Consider the following 12,692-nt stretch of genomic DNA (forward strand, 5'->3'; position numbering starts at 1 on the left):
TTGGAAGACCGTATAAGTACACTATACTTGGGTTAGAGAAACGTAACTTATTTTTTATTTTTTATTTATTTATTTTTCCATTGTTGTGTACGAAATTACCAATATTCCTTACAAATGAGTAGCTTTTAGCTCATTCCGAGAGAAGGCAAAGAGTAGTACGGTGTACAAAGTATCTCGCATTCACGCATGATGTTACGATCCCGATTTTTCTCTGTACGATGTCGTGATGGCACCTAGTCTCTAAGACTAGGTAAGTCTAACAATTTGCGAAATAACTTAATAATAAACTCAACTCCAATCTCAACACATGATATATAAATAGAAAATGCGATTAATTAATTACAACTCCCAAAATCCGATAGAAATAAGTCACAAGCTTCTAAGAGAAAATACTAAGTGTCTCTATACATCAAAGTCTAAAGAGAATAAGGGAACACAACACAATAAAGATAGAGAGGACTCCGAGGTTTGCAGACGTTGGCAGATATACCTTGAAGTCTTCACGTGCGGTCCAACTCACTGGTATCTGGTATGGTGGGAAGAACCTCGATCTGCACAAAAGATGTGCAGAAGTGTAGTATAAGTACACCACAACGGTACCCAGTAAGTGCCAAGCCTAATCTCGGTAGAGTAGTTACGAGATTAGGTCAGGGTCCTACTAGTTAAAAAAAATAAATAAGTAAGGCAGAAGATATAATAATATTTTGAAATGACTGAGAGAATTTAAACAATGAGGAATTTCAGAAAATATCAGCACAGTAAATAGAGGTAAACAAAAGGGGAGCTCCCGAGGTACCGCCTCGTAGTCCCAAATATAAATATGCACGACATGGGGGAGGGGGGATCTCCCGAGGTACCGCCTCGTAGTCCCAAAATAAATATGCAAGACATGGGGATCTCCCGAGGAACCGCCTCGTAGTCTCAAAGTAAATATGCAAGACAGGGGGATCTCCCGAGGAACTGCCTCGTAGTGTCAAAGTAAATATGCAAGACATGTGGATCTCCCATGTAAACGCCTCGTAGTCCCAAAGTAAATATGCAGTAGATAACCGAACCGAAGGAACAACGAATTTACAGCAAGAAATCTTACAGTTAAAGATCTAATTCAAATCAGGCAAAACAGGTAATTCAACTAAGCTTGTTGCATAAATTGTAAGTAAGAGTTAAGGCACCTAGACATGTGATACTCGGCTAATCATGATCACTACATATGCTAAGGCAACTCAGTGAAGGAATTTAAAAGAAAACAACTCAGCAAGAACCAAAATTTACCCAATTAGCTTGTGTACACACTCGTCACCTCGCGTACACAACACTCACATATCATAAATTGTTACAACAATACCAAATCCTAAGGGAATTTCCCCCACACAAGGTTAGACAAGTCACTTACCTCAAATCTCGCTTAATCAACCGATATGCTAAGGCAACTCAGTGAAGGAAATTCTCTTACAAGGATAATCATGATCACTACATATGCTAAGGCAACTCAGTGAAGGAATTTAAAAGAAAACAACTCAGCAAGAATCAAAATTTACACAATTAGCCTGTGTACGCACTCGTCACCTCGCGTACACGGCGCTCACATATCACAAATTGTTACAACAATACTAAATCCTAAGAGAATTTCTCCCACACAAGGTTAGACAAGTCACTTACTTCAAATCTCGCTTAATCAATTGATAAAGATATTTTTTCCTCGATTTTCCGACACCAAATGGCCCAAATCTATCCAAAAGCAATTACATACCATGAATAGAACTACAAGAAATTAATTTAAATAATAAATCTATGACTTTAATAAAAAATCGAAAAATCGCCCCAAAAAGTCGACCCAGGCCCACATCTCGAAATCGGATAAAAGTCACAAAATACGAACATTCATTCGATATCAAGTCCAACCATACCCGTTTTTCCAAAATTCTACACCAAATCGCCACTCAATCCCCAAATTAAACTCTCCAAATTCCTAGTCTCAAACTCCCAAATTCCACCTTAAACACACACAATCTAGGTGGAAAATCAATGGAAAAACAAGATTATTGGTCAAAATAAGTACAAGAGACTTACCTCAAGAAATCTCTCAAAAATGCTCTCAAGAAACCGCCAAACCCGAGCTCAAAATGTTTGAATTGAAGCCAAAATCGCGAACCCTTGCATTTAAAATAATTCCAGCACTTCCGCTTGTGCGGACACTTAACTGCATCTGCGGTGTCATAGAAGCGACCAAAATTCCGCTTCTGCAGTTAACCAATTTAGCTGGGCCTCCGCTTTTGCGCAACCGCAGATGCAGAACTCCCTATCGCACATGTGCACCCTTCGCATATGCGCCCCTCTTCTCGCTTCTACGGGGCCATGACCGCATCTGCGGTGTCAACTGGACAGTCTCAATTCCTATTTTGCGGCTCAAAGACCGCTTCTGCGGTGCCACACCTGCGGCCCAAAATTCACAAGTATGATTGCACCAGACACAACAAAGCTTCAGCTATGCTCCAAGTCCATTTTTTGTCCGTTAACCACCCAAAATCCACCCGAGGCCCCAGGGACCTCAAATAAATGTACCAACAAGTTCAAAAACGTCATACGGATTTAGTCGAGCCTCTAAATCACATCAAAAAATGCTAAAAATATGAATTACACATCGATTTAAGCCTAATAAACTTTAAAACTTCAAACTTCAATATCTAACGCCGAACCCTATCAAATCAAGTCCGATTGACCTCAAATTCTGCACACAAGTCATAATTGACATTACAGAACTATTGCAACTTCCGGAATCGGTATCCGATCCCGATATAAAAAAGTTCACTCCTGGTCACACTTTTCAAAAATTATCCAATTTTCTAACTTTCGCCAATTGACGGTAAAATGACCCACGGACCTCTAATTCAACATCCGAACACGCTCCTAAGACCAAAATTACCCTACGGAGCTATAAGAACTGTCAAAACTCCATTTTGGAGTCATCTTCACAAAATTCAAATTCGGTCGATTCCTATGACTTAAATTTTCATTTTAGGGACTATGCGTCCCATTTCACTCCGAAACCAAAGACAAATCCTCCCGGCATGTCACAAAACCCAAAAATTAAATATAGGGAGAAATGAATAGGGGTTCATGTCTACTACTCTCAAAACGACCGTCCGGGTCGTTACATCCTCCCTTTCTTAAAACAACGTTCGTCCTCGAACGAGTATAGAGACATACCTGAAGTGGTAAAAAGATGAGGATAATGGCTACACATATCATGCTCGGTCTCCTAAGTTGCCTCCTCCGCCGAATGACTCCTCCACTGAATCTTCAGAGACGCGACTTTCTTTTGAGCTCAACTTTCGAACTTGCCTGTCCAAAATGGCCACCGGTTCCTCAACATAGGATATATCCTTGTCTAACTAAACTGAGGTGGAGTCTAACACATGAGACGGATCACCGTGATACTTCCGGAGCATAGAAACACGGAATACTGGATGTACTGCATAGAGTCTAGGTGGTAGTGCAAGTCTGTAAGCCACCTCTCCAACCCTCTCAAGAATTTCAAAAGGCCCGATATATCTAGGGCTCAACTTACCCTTCTTTCCGAACCTCATGACACCCTTTATGGGCGAAACCCGGAGCAAGACCCGCTCCCCAACCATGAATGCAACCTCGTGAACCTTCTTATCCGCATAACTCTTCTGCCTGGATTGGGCTGTAAAAGTCGATTCTAAATCAATTTAACTTTCTCCAAGGAATACTAAACCAAGTCTATACCTAATAGCCTAGCCTCGCCCGACTCGAACCAACCCACTAGAGACCGGCACCGTCTACCATACGAAGACTTATACAACGCCATCTGAATGCTCGACTTATAACTGTTGTTGTAGGCAAATTTCACAAGTGGAAAGAACTGATCCCAAGCACCACCAAAATCAATCACACACGCACGAAGCATATCCTACAATATCTAAATAGTGCGCTCGGGTTGTCCGTCCGTTTGAGAGTGAAATGTTGTACTCAATTCCATACGAGTACCCAGCTCATGTTGTACAGCTTTCCAGAACTGTGATGTAAATTGTGTACCCTGGTCAGAGATGATAGATACCGGTATACCATGAAGCCTGACAATCTCGCGAATGTAAACCTGAGCCAGCTGCTCCGAAGAGTAAGTAGTAACCACAGGAATGAAATGAGATGACTTGGTCAATCTATCCACAATCACCCAAACTGCATCGAACTTCCTCTGAGTTCGCTGGAGCCCAACAATGAAATTCATTATAATCCACTCCCATTTCCACTCTGGAATCTCTAGCTTCTGAAGCAATCCACCCGGTCGTTGATGCTCATATTTCACCTGTTGACAATTTAGGCAACGAGCTACATATTTCACTATGTCTTTCTTCATCCGCCTCCACCAATTGTGCTGCCTCAAGTCCTAATACATCTTCGCGGCACCTGGGTGAATGGAATACTGCAGACTGTGAGCCTCCTGGAGAATCAACTCACGCAAACCATCTACATTAGGCACATATAGCCTGCCTTGTATCCGTAATACACCGTCATCTTCAATCGTGACTTCCTTAGCATCGCTGTGCTGAACCGTATCCTTAAGGACAAATTGATGAGGGTCATCATACTGGTGCTCTCTTATACGATCATAAAGAGAAGACTGAGAAATCACACAAGCCAAAACTCGGCTCGGCTCGGAAACATCCAATCTAATAAACTGGTTGGCCAAGGCCTGAACATCTAAGGCTAAAGGCCTCTTTACTACTGGTAGATATGCTAAATTGCCCAAACTTCCCGCCTTGCGACTCAAGGCATCGTCCACCACATTGGCTTTCCCGGGATGATAGAGAATGGTGATGTCATAATCCTTAAGCAACTCCAACCATCTCTGTTACCTCAAGTTAAGATCCTTCTGTTGAAACAAATGCTATAGACTCCGGTGATCAGTGAAAACCTCACAAGGAACACCATACAAATAGTGCCGCCAGATCTTCATGGCATGAACAATAGCTTCTAACTCAAGGTCATGTACGGGATAATTATTCTCATGCACCTTCAGCTGCCTAGATGCGTAGGTAATCACCCAACCATCTTGCGTCAACACCGTGCTGAGACCAATGCGCGATGTATCACAATACACTGTATAAGACCCCGATCCAGTAGGCAACACTAACACTAGGGCTGCAGTCAAAGCAGTCTTGAGCTTTTGAAAGCTTTCCTCACAATCCTCGGTCCACCTGAACGACGCACCCTTATGGGTTAATCTGGTTATAGGTGCTGCGACAGACGAGAAACCCTCCACAAATCGACGGTAATACCCTGCCAAGCCAAGAAAACTCAGGATCTCTGTAGCTGAGGATGGTCTAGGCCAACTCTGCACTGCTTTAGTCTTCTTAGGGTCGATCTTGATCCCTTCACTCGATACTATATGACCCAAAAAGGCCACTGAATCTAGCCAAAATTCACATTTCGAAACTTTTTGCATATAACTTCTTCTCTCTTAAGGTCTGAAGCATAGTCCTCAGGTGCTTCTCATGATCCTCTCGACTCCGGGAGTACACTAGAATGTCGCCAATAAACACAATGATGAAAAGTCAAGATAGGGCTAGAATACACTGTTAATCAAGTACATGAATGCCGTTGGGGCATTGGTCAGCCCAAAAGACATCATAAGGAACTCATAATGACCATATCGAGTCCTGAAAGCAGTCTTCGGGATATCTGGCTCCCGAATCTTCAACTGATGATAGCCTGAACGCAAGTCGATTTTAGAGAACACTCTGGCACCTTGAAGTTGATCAAATAGGTCATCAATACGGGGTAATGTATACATGTTCTTCACTGTAACCTTGTTCAACTGGCGATAATCGATACATATTCTCATAGAACCATCCTTCTTCTTCACAAACAAGATGGGAGCACCCCAAGGTGACACACTGGGCCGAATGAAGCCCTTGTCGAGAAATTCTTGCAACTATTCCTTTAATTCTTTCAACTCTGCTAGGTCCATCCGATAAGGTAGAATAGAAATGGGTTGAGTGCTCGGTAACAAATCAATGCCAAAGTCGATATCCCTGTCGGGCGGCATGCTCGGAAGATCCACCGGGAATACATCTGAATAGTCCCTCACTACCGGAACAGACTCGACAGTAGGAATTTCAACACTAACATCCCTCACATAGGCCATATAAGCATCAGACCCCTTCTCAACCGTTCGTTGAGCCTTAAGAAATGAGACAACCTTGCTAGGAACACGATCTAAGGTACCTCTCCACTCAAGCCGCGGTAGACCTGGTATAGCCAATGTCATCATCTTGGAATGACAATCAAGGGTAATATGATAGGGAGACAACCACTCCATGCCCAAAATAACATCGAAATCCCCCATACTGAGTAATAATAAATCATCTCTGGTCTTAAAACCACTAAGAACAATCAAACACGATCGATACACACGGTCAACAACAATAGAATCACCCACGGGTGTAGATACATAAATAGGTGAACTCAGATATAGGGAAAAATAAGATGACACATAGGAATAAGTGTAGCCTGGATCAAATAAGACTGATGCATCTTTATGACAGACAGAACAATATCTGTGATAATAGAATCTGATGCAACTACCTCTATCCTAGCAAGAAGGGCATAGTATCTGGCTTGGCCTCCCCCTCTAGGGTGGCCTCTACCTGACCGACCTCCACCTCTAGCTGGCTGTGCAGGTGGGGTGGTAGCTGATGCTGTAACCATAGCCTGAGGAGCTGGTGGAGCACGCGGTTCCTGAGAAATCTGTGGAGGTGAACCCCTCCTAAATCTGGGGCAATCCCTCACCACATGGAGAGTGTCACCACACTTAAAATAAGCTCTCTGAGGACATAGATGATGCGACTGGCTCGGGCCTGATCGACTGGACTAACTACTGAAAACACCCCGTACAGGAGGCACACTATACACTTGCGGTGCATAATAAGTATCCTGGGTCCTAGTAGTGGCGGAGCATCGCTGGCGGCTGGAAGTGCTGAATGAACTCGGCGACCCATATAACCCCTGCCTGATGAGTTGCCGCTGGGGCACGAGTACCACTGTAAGTGCCAGACTCTCGAGACCTCTTGGCCTCTCTCTCTTCTCTATCTCGAGTCAGCGTACCCTCCAACCTCCTAGCAATCCCTGCTACCTGCTGGTACACAATATCCATATCCAACTCTCGAGCCATGCTCAATCTGATACTCGGGTTGAGCCCCTCAATAAACTAACGAACCCATTCTCGAATTGTAGCAACCAAGGCTGGTGCATGTCTGGCCAAATCACTGAATCAGATCGCATACTCTGACACGGTCATAGGTTCCTGGTGCAACTGCTTAAACTCTGTGCGCCAAGCATCTCTGAGACTCAAGGTAACATACTCCCTCAAGAACATATCTAAGAACTGAGTCCAAGTAAGTGAAGCCGCCTCAGCTGGACTATCCAACTTGTATGTGCGCCACCACTGATAGGCCGCTCCTCTAAGCTAGAACGTAGTGAAACCCCCTTACTAGTCTCCGCAACACCCACAGTACGGAGGATACAACGGTACTCCTCAAGAAAACCCTGGGCATCCTCTGATGCCAAGCCTCAGAAAGTAGGAGAGTGGTACTTCTTATACCTCTCAAGCCTGAGCTGCTCTGCCTCAGAAGCTGCTGCCCTAACCTCGGGCTGAACTGGAGCTACCGACTGCATCGGTATGATCTCTGGAACCTGGTCAATATGAACCCGCTTCTCTGGGGTACCAGCAATAGGAGTCTGTGCTCCTCCCCCGGCCTGAGATGTGGCAGGAGCAAGTGGTATCAATCCTTCCTGATCCAAGGTGCTGAACATGAACAAAAATTGGGCTAGAGTATCCTAGAGGGTTGGTGCAGTAACATGTGTCTCAAGTGCCAGCCCTCCAACTGGAACTACTGGTGGCTTCTCTGCAGTAGCTCGTGCGGGTGCCTGGTTGCACCATGTGGACCTCCTCGGCCTCTACCCCGGCCCCGGCGTCTCACGACTCTAGTAGGGGGAACATGTGTCTGATCATCCGATCCAACTATACGTATCCTCACCATCTGTGAGAGAATAGAAAGACAGAAATTTACGAAGTCATAATCTTGCATGATAAGGAATCAAAGAAGTGAAGCTTTTCCTAACAGTTCCATAGCCTCCTGAAGATAAGTACAAATATCTCCGTACCGATCTGTGAGACTCTACTAAACCTGCTTGTGACTCATAACACCTATGAACCTAGTCCTTTGATACCAACTTGTCACGACACCGATTTCCCTCCGTAAGATATCGTGATGGCGACTAGTCTCTAAGACTAGGTAAGCCTAACAATTTGAAGAATAACTTAATAAAAAATTGAATTCAAATCTCAACACATGATATATAAATAGAAACTGCGATTTAATAATTACAACTCCCAAAATCTGGCAGAGATAAGTCACAAGCTTCTAAGAGAAAATACTAAGTATCTCTATACATCAAAGGCTAAAAGGAATAAGGAAAAACAACATAATAAAGATAAAGGGGGACTCTGAGGTCTGCGGACGCTGGCAGATATACCTTGAAGTCTCCACGTGTGATCTAGCTCACTGGTATCTGGTCTGGTGGGAAGAACCTGGATCTGCACAAAAGATATGCAGAAGTATAGTATGAGTACTTCACAACGGTACCTAGTAAGTGCCAAGCCTAACCTCGGTAGAGTAGTGACGAGGTTAGGTAAGGGCCCTACTGGGTAAAAAAAAAAAAGCAAGGCAGAAGATATTATGATATTTTGAAATGAGTGAGATAATTTAAACAATGAGGAGTTTTAGAAAATATCAGCACAGTAAATAGAGGTAAACAACAGGGGCGCTCCCAAGGTACCGCCTCATAGTCAAAACGTAAATATGCACGACATGGGGGAGGTGGAGATCTCCCGAGGTACCGCCTCGTAGTCCCAAAGTAAATATGCAAGATAAGGAGATATCCCGAGGAACCGCCTCGTAGTCCCAAAGTAAATATGCAAGATAGAGGGATATCCCGAGTAAGTGCCTCATAGTCCCAAAGTAAATATGCAGTAGATAACTGAACCGAAGGAGCAATGAATTTACAACAAGAAATCTTACAGTTAAAGATTTAATTCAAATCAAAGGAAGCAGGTTATTCAACTAAGAATGTTGCACAAATTGCAAGTAAGAGTAAAGGCACGTAGACATGCGATACTAGGTTAATCATGATCACTATATATGCTAAGGCAACTCAGTGAAGGAATTTAAAAGAAAACAACTCAGCAAGAACCAAAATTTCCATAACTAACCCGTGTACACACTCGTCACCTCGCGTACACGGCTCTCACAAATCACAAATTGTTATAACAATACCAAATCCTAGGGGATTTCCCTTACACAAGGTTAGACAAGTCACTTACCTCAAATCTCGCTCAATCAATCGATAAAGATGTCTTTCCCTCGATTTTCCGACTCTAAATGGCCCGAATCTAGCCAAAAGTAATTACATACCATGAATACAACTACACGAAACTAATTTAAATAATAAATATACAGTTTTAGCAAAGAATCAAAAAATCGCCCTAAAACATCGACCCGGGCCCACGTCTCAAAATCGGGTAAAAGTCATAAAATACAAACACCCATTCGATATCGAGTCCAACCATACTATTTTTACAAAAATCTGACACCAAATCGCCACTTAAATTCCCAAATTAACCTCTTTAAATGTCTAGCCTCAAACTCCCAAATTCCACCTTAAACACACAAAATCTAGGGAGGAAATCAATGGAAAAATAAGATTATTGGTCAAAATAAGTACAAGAAACTTACCTCAAGAAATTCCTCGAAAATGCTCTCAAGAAATCGCCAAACCCGAGCTTAAAATATTTGAAATGAAGCCAAAATCGCAAACCCTTGTATTTAACTTTATGTCAAGCACTTCTGCTTCTGCGGACACTTAGCCGCATATGTGGTGTCGCAGAAGCGACCAAAATTCCGCTTCTACGGTTAACCAGTGGAGCAGGGCATTCGCTTCTGCGGTCTTCAGCCTCGCATCTGCGCAACCGTAGGTACGTAACTCCCCATCGCACCTGCGCTCTATTCGCATATGCGCCCCTCTTCTTGATTCTGCGAGCTCGCTTCTGCGGGGCCTTGACTGCATCTACGGTCTCAGATGGACAGTCCCAATTTCACTTCTGCGGCTCGAAGGCCACTTTTGCACCCAAAATTCGCAGGTGCGATTGCACCAGACACATCAAAGCTTCACATATGCTCCAAGTCTAATCTTTGTCCGTTAATTACCCGGAATCCACCCGAGGCCCCCGGGACCTCAAACAAATATACCAACAAGTCCTAAAATATCGTACGGACTTAAACGAGCCTCTAAATCACATCAAACAATGCTAAAAATACTAATTGCACATCGATTCAAGCCTAATGAACTTTAAAACTTCAAACTTCTACATCCAACGCCGAAACCTATCAAATCAAGTCCGATTGACCTCAAATTTTGCACACAAGTCATAATTGACATTACAGACCTACTCCAACTTTCAGTATCAGAATCCGACTCTGATATCAAAAAGTCCACTCCCGATCAAACTCTCCAAAAATTATCCAATTTTCCAACTTTCACCCATTAACGCTAAAATGACCTACAGACCTCCAATTCAATATTCGAACACGTTCCTAAGACCAAAATCACCCTACAGAGCTATAGGAGCTGTCGAAACTCCATTTCGGAGTCGTCTTCACACAATTCAAACTACGGTCGATTCCTACGATTTAAACTTTCATTTTAGGGACTATGTGTCCCATTTCACTTCGAAGTCAAAGATAAATCCTACCGGCAAGTCACAAAACCCAAAAATGAAATAGAGGGAGCAATAAATAGGGGTTCAGAGCTACTACTCTCAAAACGACCGATCAGGTTGTTAAACAGGATTTGTGAAAGATATGTGATGTAGGCATCCTATCCTAGTGCAAATATGAGTGACTAATTGCACGGCTCGAACCCATGACTTATCGGCCACAGAGACAACTTGACAGTTGATCGTTTCGATAGAGATTGACTGTAAATCTAGATAATTGCCGACTATTTCTTTTAAAACGCCCCCAACTTTTTCGCTAGAATTTTGCATATTTATTTTGTGTTATCTTAATAGATGATTTCATTACATGACCCCTCAAGTTTCATTTTGTTCTAAAACCATCTTTTTATTATTACCGTGGACTTTTTGTGCAAGTTAATCTAGCCTATGCCCATGATTATGCAATAATTAACTAGATCCGATTTGGAAAATTATTGAGTTTACACAAGTACTTAATTTCTTTTAATGGATTAACTACATAACTAATCATGTGAGTGTAACCAATCCAAAGTAAATTGGAATGGGAGAATGGATTGGTGGGTATTGTAAATAAGTAGGTGATACTATAGGCATTAATAAACATTAGATGTTTTAAAATGATGCTTTTAATGTGGTAACTACCTTTATGAAAAATTAACTTTATCTAATGTAAATGAAAAGTTACCATAATCTTAAATGGAGGCCAACTTTCTAAAAGTTATTAGTATGTTTATATATTTAGAAATAAAATAACTTTAAAACTTTTTATTTAGCTTTAATATCAAAATATTCATAGAAATATTATGGTAAGTTTAAGACCATAACTTTTAAAATTCTTCATTTCTTTTTAAGTCCAATTAAATAATATCACATAAAATAATTTTTTGTCCCAAATGTTTATCCCACTTGTTATTAGTTAATACAACAACAACAACCCAGTATAATACCATGGGAGGCTGTTTCCAATAGACTCTCGGCATCCTTCCCTCCAAGAACTCCTCACATTGCTCTTGGGGTGACTCGAACTCACAACTTCTTGGTTGGAAGTGAATGTTATTTACCGTCGGATCAACCCCTTTTATTATTAGTTAATGTTAGTCCAAATTCCAAGTATCTACTAGAAAAGGCACCAAAAAGAAGCAGCAAAAGTAGACATTACGCATAATATCTTGAGTTATCCTACTTTTAATGACTTCATTAATCCATCTTGTCCATACTTAGCCGCCTCTAATATTCTATCTTAAGTAATTTCTAGATGTAATCACTTATTTTCTATCCCACTAAAAGTTCAGTTAGTTGGTTTTAATTACACACGTTAAAAATGTCATAATTAAACATGGGGATAAGGGAAAATAAGTATTAAAAACAGTATTAATGCATATCTTCCCACTCTCACCACATAATTGTTATCAGCTAATTACGATATTATATGTTATAGTGATCCAAATATCGGTTTTTGATCTTGAAAGAACAGGATTAATTAGTTAAATACCAATTGAGACTCATGCTCTATTTGTGTAAGCAGCCATCCGCATTTTTTAGTAAAATGGACCAAGCATGCTACAAATGATTTTTATTCTAACGTGTTGTAATTTGTAAACAGTGAGAGATTCAGAATTTTAGTAAAGGGATTAAAAATAATATTACACTAATTGTTTTATATATATATTAAAGGGAATGCAACAAAATATATATACACATAAATTTTTTGTAACCTATATAAGCCTCCGAAGCAAAATGAAAGCCTGGATTTAACTGTTTTATTTTCGTTGTTAATTGGTTTGTGGTCCATAACAAGTGTTATTTTCGTTATATAATTTCTTCTAAGGAGATAAGTAAAATATACCCCGGG

General features: G+C 41.5%; 1 pseudogene; it reads right to left on the minus strand.

Annotated features, from left to right (window-relative positions):
• Positions 1-3,151: 3,151 nt before the first annotated feature.
• LOC142178006 (uncharacterized) overlaps positions 3,152-12,692 on the minus strand; it is a 64,511-nt pseudogene continuing 54,970 nt past the window's right edge.

Source organism: Nicotiana tabacum, chromosome 24 (assembly GCF_000715075.1).
Source record: "Nicotiana tabacum cultivar K326 chromosome 24, ASM71507v2, whole genome shotgun sequence".
NCBI classification, from domain to species: domain Eukaryota; kingdom Viridiplantae; phylum Streptophyta; class Magnoliopsida; order Solanales; family Solanaceae; genus Nicotiana; species Nicotiana tabacum.